Genomic DNA, 13818 nt, shown 5'->3' with positions numbered 1-13818 from the left:
GCCAATGTGATGCCACTAAGTGAGAGAGACAAAAAGCCTAGTGGGGAAAAAAGTAATTAATGTTGAACAAAACACTCCTAATAATTCACTTACTGCACACACCTCTACTTATCCAGAGGAATGGATAATGGTTAAATTACATTTCTGCAGAACAGCAACCATGTGTTTGTTCCTTTGAATTTATTATTTAAAGCAATTTGGGCTGTTTTGCATGCAACTTCTACGAATTTCTAATTAGCATTTCCCCCCCAGTTTTTCCGAGACAAATTGTGCTCATTTAAATAATTTGTGTTGGCTAATAGCCATTTCCCTTTTGAAATGAGAAAACAAATCAATAACTGGCATGTTACTCCTGTTGACTAAGCAAGAACCTTTCATACCCTAAAAACAATGAACAACTGTTAGACATTGAAATATGAGCAACATATACAGCTAATGCCTTTTTGGCAACAACTTGAGGTAGAAATCCTTGTTTGATCTCATAAAAAACCTTTTAGCAGACAGCACAGCCAATGTTTTGTGTCTGGGCTATATTTTATAACATTGTCAAAACTGATGGTCCATAGAGGCATATGTGCATTTGTCAAACTCACCCTGTTACTTGAGACAGTTTTGCTGTATCAGAAAACCCCAACAAATTAGCTGTATTTAAAGTAATAGTTATTCCAAAAAAAAAAAAAAAAACTGAAAATGTCCTTTCCCTCACATGGAAGCCAGTTTCTGCCACTGAATAAGTAAGGGATAATGTAATGATAATGTGGCGGAAGGATAAAAATGTTAATTTAAAATTAACATTTTTATCCTTCCGCCAAACGATATAGTACCACGTGACTAACATTCAAACTATGTACGTTAGTAAGACAATTTAAATAGATTAATGTCGAAATTTTCCATTGTTAATTGTGGTTGTCCAGTGTTTGTCACAAGATGGCGCCAAATGGTAATCTTTGTTGGCACGGAGGGATTTTAAACATACAAGTAGTACCGGCTATGCGTTATTACTTTGGAGCAGTGATTATTTGAAAAGAAGGAACCTGCAAATGTCTCAACTGACCAATCAGAATCAATCATTCCAAAGAGCCGTGTAATAAGAAATTTTAATAAATAAAAAGGTAATTGTGACATTATCTCACATTTTTCTTGCAATTATGAGTTTACATCTCGCAATTCTGACTTATTTCTCAGAATTGAGAGACATAAACTTCCAATTCTGACTTTTTGTAGAACTGCATGATATAAACATGAAACTGAATTAAACTAAATTCTGAGAAATAGTCACAATTCTGAGTAATAAAGTAAAAATTGTGAGATATAAACCATAATTCTGACTTTTTTTTTTCTTCAGAATTGAGTTTATATCTTGCAATTGTGACTTTTTTTTCCGAATTAAAACTCGCAATTCTGACTTAAAATGAACAATTGCGAGTATACTTTGCAACTCTAAGAACATACCATTCTTTTTTTCTCCTAAAAATTTTACTTTATAACTTGCATTTGCAAATTTATATCTCATAATTCTGAGAAAAAAAAGTCAGAATTGTGACTTTATATTTCGCAATTCTGTCTCAGTTTTACAGAATTTCATGTTCATATCTCGCATTTCTGATTTATAACTCACTCAATTGCAAGTTTACCGTGCAATTCTGAGAAATAAAGTCAGAATTGTGACATATAATCACAATTCTGACTTTATTTCGGACAATTGTGAGAGATACACTATATAGTCATAAAATTGTCAATTGTTAAAAAGTCAAAATGGTGAAACAAACAATTCTGAGAAATAACGTTAAAATTGTGAGTTTATATCTTGCAATTGTGACTTTTTTCAGAATTTAAAAGCTCGCAATTCTGACTTCATAACACATAATTGCGAGTTATCAAGACAGAACCGTGAGATATAAACTTGCAATTCTGAGAACATATCAGTCTTTTTATGTCTTACAATTCTGAGAAATAAAGTTAGAAGTGCAAGATAATAAGTATGACTTTTCTTTCTCAGAATTATGAGTTTATGTCTTGCAACTGTGAGTTTATTTCTGAATTGAACCATAGTTCTGACTTCATAACATACAATTGCGAGTTATTAACTTGCAATTCTGAAAACATATTGGCTGTTTTTTCCCTAAAAATTTGGGTAACACTGTACTATAAGGTGTCATTAGTTAACGTTAGTTAATGTATTAACTAACATGAACAAACAATGAACAATACATGTATTACACTATATATTAATCTTTGTTAATGTTAATTAATAAAAATGTAGTCGTTCATTGTCCATGTTAGTTCACAGTGCATTAGCTAATGCTAACAAACACAGCTTGTGATTTTAATAATACATTAGTAAATGTTGAAATTAACATTAACTAAGATTAATAAATGCTGTGGAAGTGTTGTTCATTCTTAATTCATGTTAACTAATGTTAACCATTGAACCTAATTGTAAAGTGTTGCCAAAACAAGTCTATGTCACAATTCTGAGGGAAAAAAAAAAATCAGAATTGGGACTTTATATCTCACAATTCTGACTTAATTACTCATAATTACTCAATTACTTTTCTTATAATTGCTTGATAAACTCGCAATTGCGAGTTATAAATTGTTAAATTATAAATTGTTAGACATAAACTCACAATTCTGAGTAATAAAGTCACAATTCAGTGCAAGGTGTAAACTCATAATTATGACTTTTTTCTCAAAATTATGAGTTTATATCTTGCAGTTGTGACTTTTCTGAATTGAAACCGCAATTCTGACTTTATAACACACAATTGAGTTATTAACTTGCAATTCTGAGAACATATCTTTTTTTTCCACTAACATTTTGACTTTATAACTTGCAATTGCAAGTCTAACACAATTTTGGGAATTGTGAGATATAAAGTAAAAATTCTGACTTAATTTCTCAGAATTGTGATAGACTTGCAATTGCAAGTTATAAAGTCACATTTTTAGGGGAAAAAAAGACTGATATGTTCTCAGAATGGCATTTTCTTGTTTATGTCTCGCATTTCTGACTTTATAACTTGCAATTGCGAGTTTATATCACTCAATTCTGAGAAAAAAGTCAGAATTGCTGGTTTTTATCATGCAATTGCGAGAATAAAAGTCAGAATTTGGGGACAAAAATGAGCAATTACCATTTTTATTTTTTTATTCAGTGGCAGAAATTGGCTTTCATACCCTTAGGTCATTCAAGATGTAGCTGAGTTTGTTTGTGCTCACCAGTGGATCCTCTTTAGTGAATGGGTGCCATCAGAATGAGAGCCCAAACAGCTGATAAAAACATCACAGTAATCCACGCGACTCAAGTCCATCAAAATCTTGTGAAGCGTAAAGCTGTGTGTTTGTAACGAACAAAAGCATTATTAAGACATTTTAACTTTAAACTCTTGCTTCTGGCTAAAATATATATCTCCAGTAAGAAAGTCATCTTATCTGAATCAGGAATGAAATATACACAGATTACCATTTACTAGCTAAAACTGTTCTAAATGAATATGTTAATGCATTTGGATGTATGACGTTACAGAGGACAAAACATCTGATTTATTATGGGTTATGAACTTATTATTAATTTTTGGCCAGAAGCGACAGTTTAATATTAGCCTGATGGATTTGTTTCTTACAAACATGCTGCTTTTTGTTTCATGAGTTAATTAATGGGCTAGAGTTGTTTGGATTACTTGTGGATTATTGTGATGTTTTTATTTGCTGTTTGGAATCTCATTCTGACGGCACCCATTCACTGCAGAGGATCCATTGGAAAAGCTAAATTTCTCCCATGAAGAAGCAAACTGATCTAGATTTCAGCTGGCCTGAAGGTGAATACACTGAAATCTCCAAGGCATTGTTGCTGGGCAGCAATACTGGAAATGGGCAACAGGAAGGGACTAAACAATTCAATAATGAAATATCTGTTTCTCATTCTGCTTCCATTTGCACCAACTTGGACTGATAACAATGCCTAAAATGCCCGTATGTCATTTTCTTCCATAAGGCATGGACATGCAGTTCCATTTTATTTTCAGGGCTTATGGGTTCCTTACAGTAGTCTCTAATCATGAACTCAACAAGCACTTGTATTGTGTCAAGGGTTATAGATGTAATGTATACTGTAATGTAATGTCAAGGATGTGTATTTCTGTATGTTATGAAACACACAATGGTCGTAATAATAATATACAGCTGTGATCAAAGCAGCAGGATGTTTTTTTTTCTCCAGCACAAGGGCATCTATGTTCTTCTGCCTGCACTAAGTAATTTGGGGTAGCAGATGCTGGGTAATCATTGCATTTAAATTGATTTAACACACCCATGGTCAGTGTTCCCTGTAATTTGTGTTCTTGCCGAGCAAAAAATGCTTTCACTGGGCAGATCCTTTAGACACCTGAGCAGAAACACCCCATGTACCAGCCATTATATAATGCAGAACTTTTTTGAATGGCATTTTGTAGTTCAACCAAGGCATCAGTAAACTATTATATTTGAAAATAGACATATTGTAGAGAATCTATGGAAGTAAATTAAAGGGATAGTTCACCCAAAAATTAAAATTCTGTCATTAATTAATCATACGTATGTCGTTCCAAACCTGTAAGACCTTTGTTCATCTTCAAAACACTAATTAAAATATTTTTGATGAAATCCGAGAGCTTTCTTACCCTGCATAGACAGCTATGCAACTACCAAGTTCAAGGCCCAGAAGGGTATTAAGAACATCTTTAAAATGTGACATTAGTGGTTTAACCGTGATGTTATGAAGCTACTAGAATACTTTTTGTGCGCAAAAACCAAAAGTAACGACTTTATTCAACAGTTACTTCTCTTCCATGTCAGTCTTCAACGCACGTTCACAAAAGTACCACAATGCATCCGAAGGCACTGACACATTAAAAAGGCATCACAATCTGTGCCAAAATGGCCTTATACTTTAAAAAATCCTAGATGGCCTTCATACACTCAAAATGTCCAATTCCTGTAATAGCAAAGCACCCCCATAACAAGACTGGTCTCCCTCCATGTTTGACTGTAAGGATGGTCCTTTTTTTTGCACTAGACATACATCACTCCATAAAACATTCTTTTAGAACATACAGGTACTGGTCATATAATTAGAATATCTTCAAAAAGTTGATTTATTTCACTAATTCCATTCAAGAAGTGAAACTTGTATAATGTATACATTCATTCCACACAGACTGATATATTTCAAGTGTTTATTTCTTTTAATTTTGATGATTATAACTGACAACTAATGAAAACCCCAATTCAGTATCTCAGAAAATTAGAATATTGTGAAAAGGTTCAGTACTGAAGACACCGGGGTGCCACACTCTAATCAGCTATTTCACTCAAAACACCTGTAAAGGCCTTTAAATGGTCTCTCAGTCTAGTTCTGTAGGCTACACAATCATGGGGAAGACTGCTGATTTGACAGTTGTCCAAAAGACGACCATTGACACCTTGCACAAGGAGGGCAAGACACAAAAGGTCATTGCAAAAGAGGCTGGCTGTTCACAGAGCTCTGTGTCCAAGCACATTCATAGAGAGGGGAAGGGAAGGAAAAGATGTGGTAGAAAAAAGTGTACAAGCAATAGGGGTAACCGCACCCTGGAGAGAACTGTGAAACAAAACCCATTCAAAAATGTGGGGGAGATTCACAAAGAGTGGACTGCAGCTGGAGTCAGTGCTTCAAGAGCCACTACGCACAGACGTATACAAGACATGGGTTTCAGCTGTCACATTCCTTGTGTCAAGCCACTCTTGAACAACAGACAGCGTCAGAAGCGTCTCGCCTGGGCTAAAAACAAAAAGGACTGGACTGCTGCTGAGTGGTCTAAAGTTATGTTCTCTGATGAAAGTAAATTTTGCATTTCCTTTGGAAATCATGGTCCCAGAGTCTGGAGGAAGAGAGGAGAGGCACAGAATCCATGTTGCTTTAGGTCCAGTGTAAAGTTTCCACAGTCAGTGATGGTTTGGGGTGCCATGTCATCTGCTGGTGTTGGTCCCCTGTGTTTTCTGAGGTCCAAGGTCAAAGCAGCTGTATACCAGGACGTTTTAGAGCACTTCATGCTTCCTGCTGCTGATCAACTTTATGGAGATGCAGATTTCATTTTCCAACAGGACTTGGCACCTGCACACAGTGCCAAAGCTACCAGTACCTGATTTAAGGACCATGGTATCCCTGTTCTTAATTGGCCAGCAATCTCGCCTGACCTGTGAAGAGGAAGATGCGATATGCCAGACCCAACAATGCAGAAGAGCTGAAGGCCACTATCAGAGCAACCTGGGCTCTCATAACACCTGAGCAGTGCCACAGACTAATCGACTTCGTGCCACGCCGCATTGCTGCAGTAATTCAGGCAAAAGGAGCCCCAACTAAGTATTGAGTGCTGTACATGCTCATACTTTTCATGTTCATACTTTTCAGTTGGCCAAGATTTCTAAAAATCCTTTCTTTGTATTGGCCTTAAGTAATATTCTAATTTTCTGAGATACTGAATTGGGGTTTTCATTAGTTGTCAGTTATAATCATCAAAATTAAAAGAAATAAACACTTGAAATATATCAGTCTGTGTGGAATGAATATAAACATTATACAAGTTTCACTTCTTGAATGGAATTAGTGAAATAAATCAACTTTTTGAAGATATTCTAATTATATGACCAGCACCTGTACAGTTAGGGTTGACAGTTTACATGCACCTTGCAGAATCTGCAAAATGTTAATTATTTTACCAAAATAAGAGAGATCATACAGGATGCATGTTATTTTTCACATAAAAGATGTTTACATATAGTCCACACAAGAAAATAATAGTTGAATTTATCAAAATGACCCTGTTCGAAAGTTTACACACACTTGATTATTAATACTTTTTCTTTTTTTAGTGATAGTTGTTAATAAGTCCCTTGTTTGTCCTGAACAGTTAAACTGCCCGCTGTTCTTCAGAAAAATCCTTAAGATCCCACAGTTCCTTTGGTTTTTCAGAATTGTTGTGTATTTGAACTCTTACAAGCAATGACTGTTTGATTTTGAGATCCATCTTTTCACACTGAGGACAACTGAGGGACTCATATGCATCTATTACCAAAGGTTCAAATGCTCAAATGCTCACTGATGCTTCAGAAGGAAACGCAATGCATTCAGAGCCAGGGGGTGAAAACTTTTTGAATTTGAAGGGTAAATTTAACTTATTTTGTCTTTTGGGAAACATGTAAGTATCTTCTGTAGCTTCTGAAGGGCAGTACTAAAAAAAATGATATTTTTGTATGATCCTTCTTATTTTGGTAAAATAATTAACAGTTTTGCAGATTCTGCAAAGTGTGTGTAAACATTTGACCTCAACTGTAGGTCTATTCAAATTTATTTTTGCATATTCAAGTCACCCTTTTATGTTCTTGGTCAAATGTGGCATTAATTTTGCAGTTAATCAAGGGGTTTTCCTCAGTTGCTCTGGTCAATTATTTTAATTTTCTTAAAAAAAAAATCTTCCTGACACCGATAAACAGTGGTGTATATAAATTATAATGCTCACTCAGTCATTAGTTAGCTGAAATAATGTGTTTTTCCCACACATTTTTAAGTCTATTTTTCTCACAGTTTCTTTTTTTTCTGCCTTAACAGGAACAACATCAAAGCACAGCGTTGGTGTGTTTATGAGAGGTAGAGAAAGTTAGTTCAGAGAAGAGATAGAGCTATTGTGTCTGGATCTCTGTCTGGGTTGTGTGAACTTGGAAAAAGAAAAGTATCTACAAAGTTATAACTGTTCACATTTAGTTTACCTGAGAGTCAGAGAAAGACAAAGTATGATGAAAATAGACAGATGACACTGGTAGAGTAAGCTGAAAGAGTTCAGAACAAACCCTATAGCGGGAATCTGTAGAATCTGTTTTGTGAACTCATTACAGCAATATGTGAATGAAGTGGTAATGTTTAAAAAAAAAAATAATAATAAAAAGTTCAAATGCAGAGATGGATGTTGGAGCCAACACTTTTATCTCTAACACGTCAAATGGTGTCACTCAGGAATCCCGGCACAAAAAGTAATCCATTGGGACTTTCCCTCCAAGCTTTTATTTTCAGTTCCATGTGGTGTAGCATAAAAGTGTGATGCATTGCTGTGCTATCCGACCATGTTGCCTTGTGGTTAAGATATTGGCTTGGTTATCTGTCATTTCTTCTAGGTTCTGACATGATGATAAATGCTGAATGTAGTGCTCTTCTGGGCCTGTAACAAAAAAAAAAATCACAGGTTTGATTCAAGATAGAATTGACCTGTGAAATAAGCCTCTTGAATGAAGCACTTAAAAGGGATAGTTCACCCAAAAATGAAAATTTGATGTTTATTTGCTTACCCCCAGGGCATCCAAGATGTAGGTAACTTTGTTTCCTCAGCAGAACACAAACGAAGGTTTTCAACGAAAACCGGTGCAGTCTGAGCGCGTTCACGTGTAACGATCCGGATGACAAGCTCGTGCTCATGACAGATGGACGTGGCTGTGTATCAAAGGTAAAAAATTATAAAAATACTGTTCAGTTTCTTGCAAAAACCGACCGTTTCGTGTCTTAAGACATCAATGTATCGCCACGAGTCGCAGGGTGTAATTTGGATTTGTCTGTGCATGTTTTTGTTTACTTTTAAAGGTCTGGTGCCCATCCACATCCATTATTTGACTGGCAGACTGCACCGGTTTTCGTTAAAAATCTTCGTTTGTGTTCTGCTGAGGAAACAAAGTCACCTACATCTTGGATGCCTTGGGGGTAAGCAGATAAACATCAAATTTTCATTTTTGGGTGAACTATCCTTTTAAGCTTGGATTACACCAAGTTTGTAGAACTAATTTGTACCAATTTGTATTTCAGTCTGCTTAACCTTGTCTTAGCCTCTGACGGGCTTCCCACGGGCCGTTTACCGACCATCTGATGCATATTACACACAAAACTGACGATAAGGGGCTTAAGGGAGTCTGTGATGACGATTTTTGTATCGGGCCCAAGAATTGCCATCCTGATTACATAAAAACATGGCAAGTAAAATCCCAAGCTAAAATCTGTTTGGCTGGCTTCTATGTAATTTCAATGAGTCAGTGTGTTACAGTTTAAAAAACCCTTTTGTTTTTAAAATGTATTTTTTACTGTGTTGGCAAAGCTGAACTTTTTTAAAGCCGCTTTGATGAACTGAAAGATCAAAAGAATAGCATTTATTGGAAATAAGTAAATGTATTTTGTAACATAATAAATGTCTTTACAGTCAGTGAGTGTGAGTGTGTTTGAGAAACAACTACTTACTGAATTTGACAAATTTGTGAGGTTCAGAATCAGAATAAAATTTGTGAGGCATTGAATCTATAAAGGTGCTGTCAGGATTTAGTCTGTTCTGTTCTGTTTTTCCAGTGTTTTCCCCCCTCTGTTTCTAGTTTAAATGGTTTAATCCTTGTTCTCCCCCTTTTGGTTTAGTCTTAGTTGGTTTAGTCGTGCCCTTATTTGTTCTTCCCCCTCGTTATCTTGTTATCTCATTTGTTACCATGCCCTTGTCTCAGTGTATTTAGTCTGTGTCAGTTCACTCCCCGTTGGTCCGTCGATGATTGTTACACCTGTTTCTCCCTTTATGCCTGGATTTCTGTTTGTTTTATTTAATAAAGTGTGTTTTTGTTTATACTTCGTTTCCCTGGATTCCATCACCTCTCCATCCGCACACTCGCTGTGACAGGTGCATAGGTGAATCCCAAATTTATGTACAGATATGTCCTTGAAAGTAGGGATGCACCAAATGTTTGGCAACTGAAATAATTTGGCCCGGAAATAGCAAAAAAGCTCTTTTGGTGTTGAACCGAACAATGACGTGACGCAATAAAATAGAGGTGTGCACTAATGCAGCAAACATGTCGGCAATGTGGAAGCATTTAAAACTGTCCAAGAAAGACGCAAAAATCATTACAAGCACCTACAGCGAGACACTGTTTAGAACTGCATTGCATGTCGTCGATGAGAAGAGAAAGGGGTGGTTGTTGCTGGTTACTGCATACAGTATGTATGTATACATACATGATAAGTGAAATCACGAAATGGCCTTAAACCATTAGTAAATAAACTACACAGTGTTATGTTTTCTAATACATGCAAATTGTATGTATTCTGACAGCTCTGCACAAGCTTGTTATCCAGGGTTCAAAGTCCAAAGTGTGAGAAAAATCTGCGCTAAAATCGCGTAATGAGAATCATTCATAAATCTGCTGCTGTCAGCAAAAAGTAGTACTGAGGTCTTCTTGTGGGTTTCCGCTAAAATATAAGTCAACATTCAAAAATGTTAACATTGTAATTTTACTAGGGCTGGGAAACGATTAATCGCGATTAATCGCATCCAAAATAAAAGTTTATGATTGCATACTGTATGTGTGTGTACTGTGTGTATATATAATGTATGTATAAATACACACACAAACATGTATATTAAAGAAAACTGAAAATAAAAATTAAATTAAAATAAATAAAATATTTATAATTCTATATATAATCTAAATTAAATACAAATATAACTATCCACACATATAAGTATTTTTTAAAGGCTTTACATGTATGTGTGTGTATTTATATATACATAATAAATATACACAGTAAACACACATTTAGTATGTTAACATAAACTTTTATTTTGGATGCGATTAATCGCGATTAATCGTGTCCCAGCCCTAAATTTTACTGTTGTTTTGTAAAATATAATAAGAAAGACAAAAAAATATAATAATCATTATAACAGCTATTAATACATTTATTATAGCATTCTCCTTTGCTCAGCAAGGCTGCATTTATTTGTACATTAAAAAACACATGCCTTATTCAAAAAGGGGGTCTTAAAATGGCTAAAGAATATTATTTTACTAACTTATTCATTTTAGGGTAAATTGTGCTTTGTTGGTAGGCTGTAATGTCTGCTAGAATGTTAAAAATGCTCAGTGTCAAGTAAATATTTTTAAATTGTTGTTTTGTAATTATTATTATTATTATTATTATTGAAAAGCAAGACAAAACTGTAAAAAGCACATTTTGGCTATTTAATTTATGCAATGGTGAAATAAATTGGCCAAGTACAGAGGGGGGTGGGGGGGGGAAATAGAAAAACCATGTTCGGTAATCGGCCTTCGGCCCAGTGTTTATTTTTATTCAGCTTCGGCCAAGAATTTTCATTTCGGTTCATTACTAATCGATAGCATATATATATATATATATATATATATATATATATATATATATATATATATATATATATATATATATATATACATTTTTCCTTGATTAACTGAAATTATGACAAAGAGTCTACAGACCGATTGCGTCCGATGTAGACACAGTGTAAAACCAGTACGGATTTATTTCTTCTGTGCAACACAAAGAAAGATAATCTGAAGAATGTTTCAACTGTTCTTGTCCGTACAATGTATGATGTTTAATGTTTGGTCACATGCGAGATTGGTTTGCCTTATTATATTTGACTTATTATATATTATAAGTATCAACTATGGCTGTGTGGAACGAAGCTATTGAAGACGAGCAGATCAATTTGATCCAAGACAGGCCAGCGCTGCACGACATAACGGACAGTTATAAACGTTATTGGAATGAAAATACAGACTACTGCCATCTGCAGGTACGCAACGGTATATCTCCTCACGCATGCGCAAAAAGCACCTTCTAGTTTGTAGTCAGGTGTCGTCAGTTCGGTGTGTTCGAGCTCAGTTTAGACGCAGCCGACTAGAGGCTTTAATAGGTACACTATAATTACAGAAACGTACACCGTAAGTTCAGTATAGCTACTAATGTAGTTCTTTGCAGGTTGCATATCTGGTTTGTTACCCCCTTACTACCCAAATTTAACATATTCTACCCTTATACCTACATGTTCATTATATATAGGTACACTATAATTACAGAAACATACACCGTAAATTCCGTTTACTTACATAGTTCTTTGCGGGTTGTAATCTAAAGCGTTACCGACAGGTTTTAAGTGATATGTGAGTAAATAACAACATCATTTTAATTTTTGACTGAACGTTTACACACACTATTACAAAGTGGTAAAACCACAATAACAGTAAAAGACACCAAAGAGATTCACAAGAGTGACTTTCTATTGGATTTTCTTGTTTCTAACTCAGAGACGTTTGATTTTTAGCACTTTGTCTGTCGCCTCTCATGACTAATACTTGTCTTTGTGTGAAGATCAGTCCTTTAAGTGAAATCTTCCAAGTCTACAAACATGCGAACAGCCTGAAGCTAGAAAATGTAGCCTGAACTTGAGCCGCTACATTTATGAAAAAGATATAAGGTAGGCTAAGTCTCACCTATTTTGACCTTCAGAGAATTTATCCATGCCACTTCAGAAAATATGGAGCTGGAGGCTAATATGGTACGACACAAAGAGAAATAAAAGGGGTTAAGAGTTTAGAGACACATTTAGGCAAGATGTATTTGTATGGTTAAAAGGCCACATATTCCACAGTTGTGTGGGAACAGCTGACATTGAGTCCACTCATCACTTAAAAGCTTAGGTAAGGTTTTATGTTTAGCATGTAAGAATTTACTTAGCAATTCGCCTTAGCACAAATAGGTCTTCACACATTGAAAGGCATAGCTTGCTTTATATTTTCGAAAGCGTGTCATGCCGTTGGATTTGGGGGGAAAAGTTTGAAAACTTTCTCCTTGACATGAGGTGAGTATATAATGAGACAATTGAGTTTTGGCTCAGCAATTCCTTAAAGAACATTCCCAAGCCTAAACTTTCAATAGGCATCCTTTCTAGCAAAGAAAAAAATAAGGTTTCCATGTGGGAATCTGTGCATTTAACCTGGAGGCAAAGTTGAACCTACAAAATTTCCTGGCGTAAACAGTTAATCCTCCACAGGTTAAATGAAATGACTTGACATCTGCTGTAAACAAAGCCTACAGAAACTGCTGTTCCACTACAGGAGTTTTAGCTTCTGCTTTCATACAGGCTTCAGATGAATGGGGGTTTTATTTCCGAGATAAGCTATAATGACGAATCTCTGCTCCGGGGAAAGACTGACAGAATGAGCAGAAAGTGACAAGCCGTGTGAGAGAGCATCATCACAAAGGCTTCCCATCTCTCCTCCCTCAGTAGCACACCTGTTCATGCTGGTTTATAGCCTTCACTCACTCATTTTTGTGTCTTGCTCTATTTTCCCGCTGTCTTTCAAGAAAGCCCTGGCCTTGTTACAGAGACTCAGCCTGTTCAGATCCCAATCTCTGTCCCTGCCTTATTAGAAATCCAATTCCCTGCCTCTCTGACCTCCCATTCTCTACATTTCCTCTTTCAACATCTGTAGCAAAACTTTGATGTGAGCAAAACATCCTGACCAATCACGGTTTCGTTTGCCTCTATTAAGACGCAATCTTCCCTCCATCTTCACTCGGGGTAAATATGCACATATATTAGAATACATTACCTCCATGTGCTCTAGACCCAGAGTTTATTTTTATAATATGCACCTCTGGCTGTCATAAGGCACGAACCCTATCATTTATTGAGTGAGCTGAAATTTGGTGGGATCTGTTCTGCTTGTTGAGGTCTGACTATCAGAGCTTCGCTGGTTACATAACAACTAGATTGCAGGTTTCCTGGCTGAAAATGAATCATAGCCTATTGAACCACCCTGGAGGACCTTGAATAGCATCCTCCAATCCTCCACGGGACCTAATGATCACTAGAACACATATATCTTATCTTACCACAATATGTTCAAATGCGCTGTGTGTGTTTGTGTAGGGCACTGTTAGGAAAGCAATTTACCGCAGCT

Source organism: Garra rufa, chromosome 6, assembly GCF_049309525.1.
Source record: "Garra rufa chromosome 6, GarRuf1.0, whole genome shotgun sequence".
Classification (NCBI taxonomy): Eukaryota; Metazoa; Chordata; class Actinopteri; order Cypriniformes; family Cyprinidae; genus Garra; species Garra rufa.
This window is presented reverse-complemented; position numbering follows the sequence as displayed.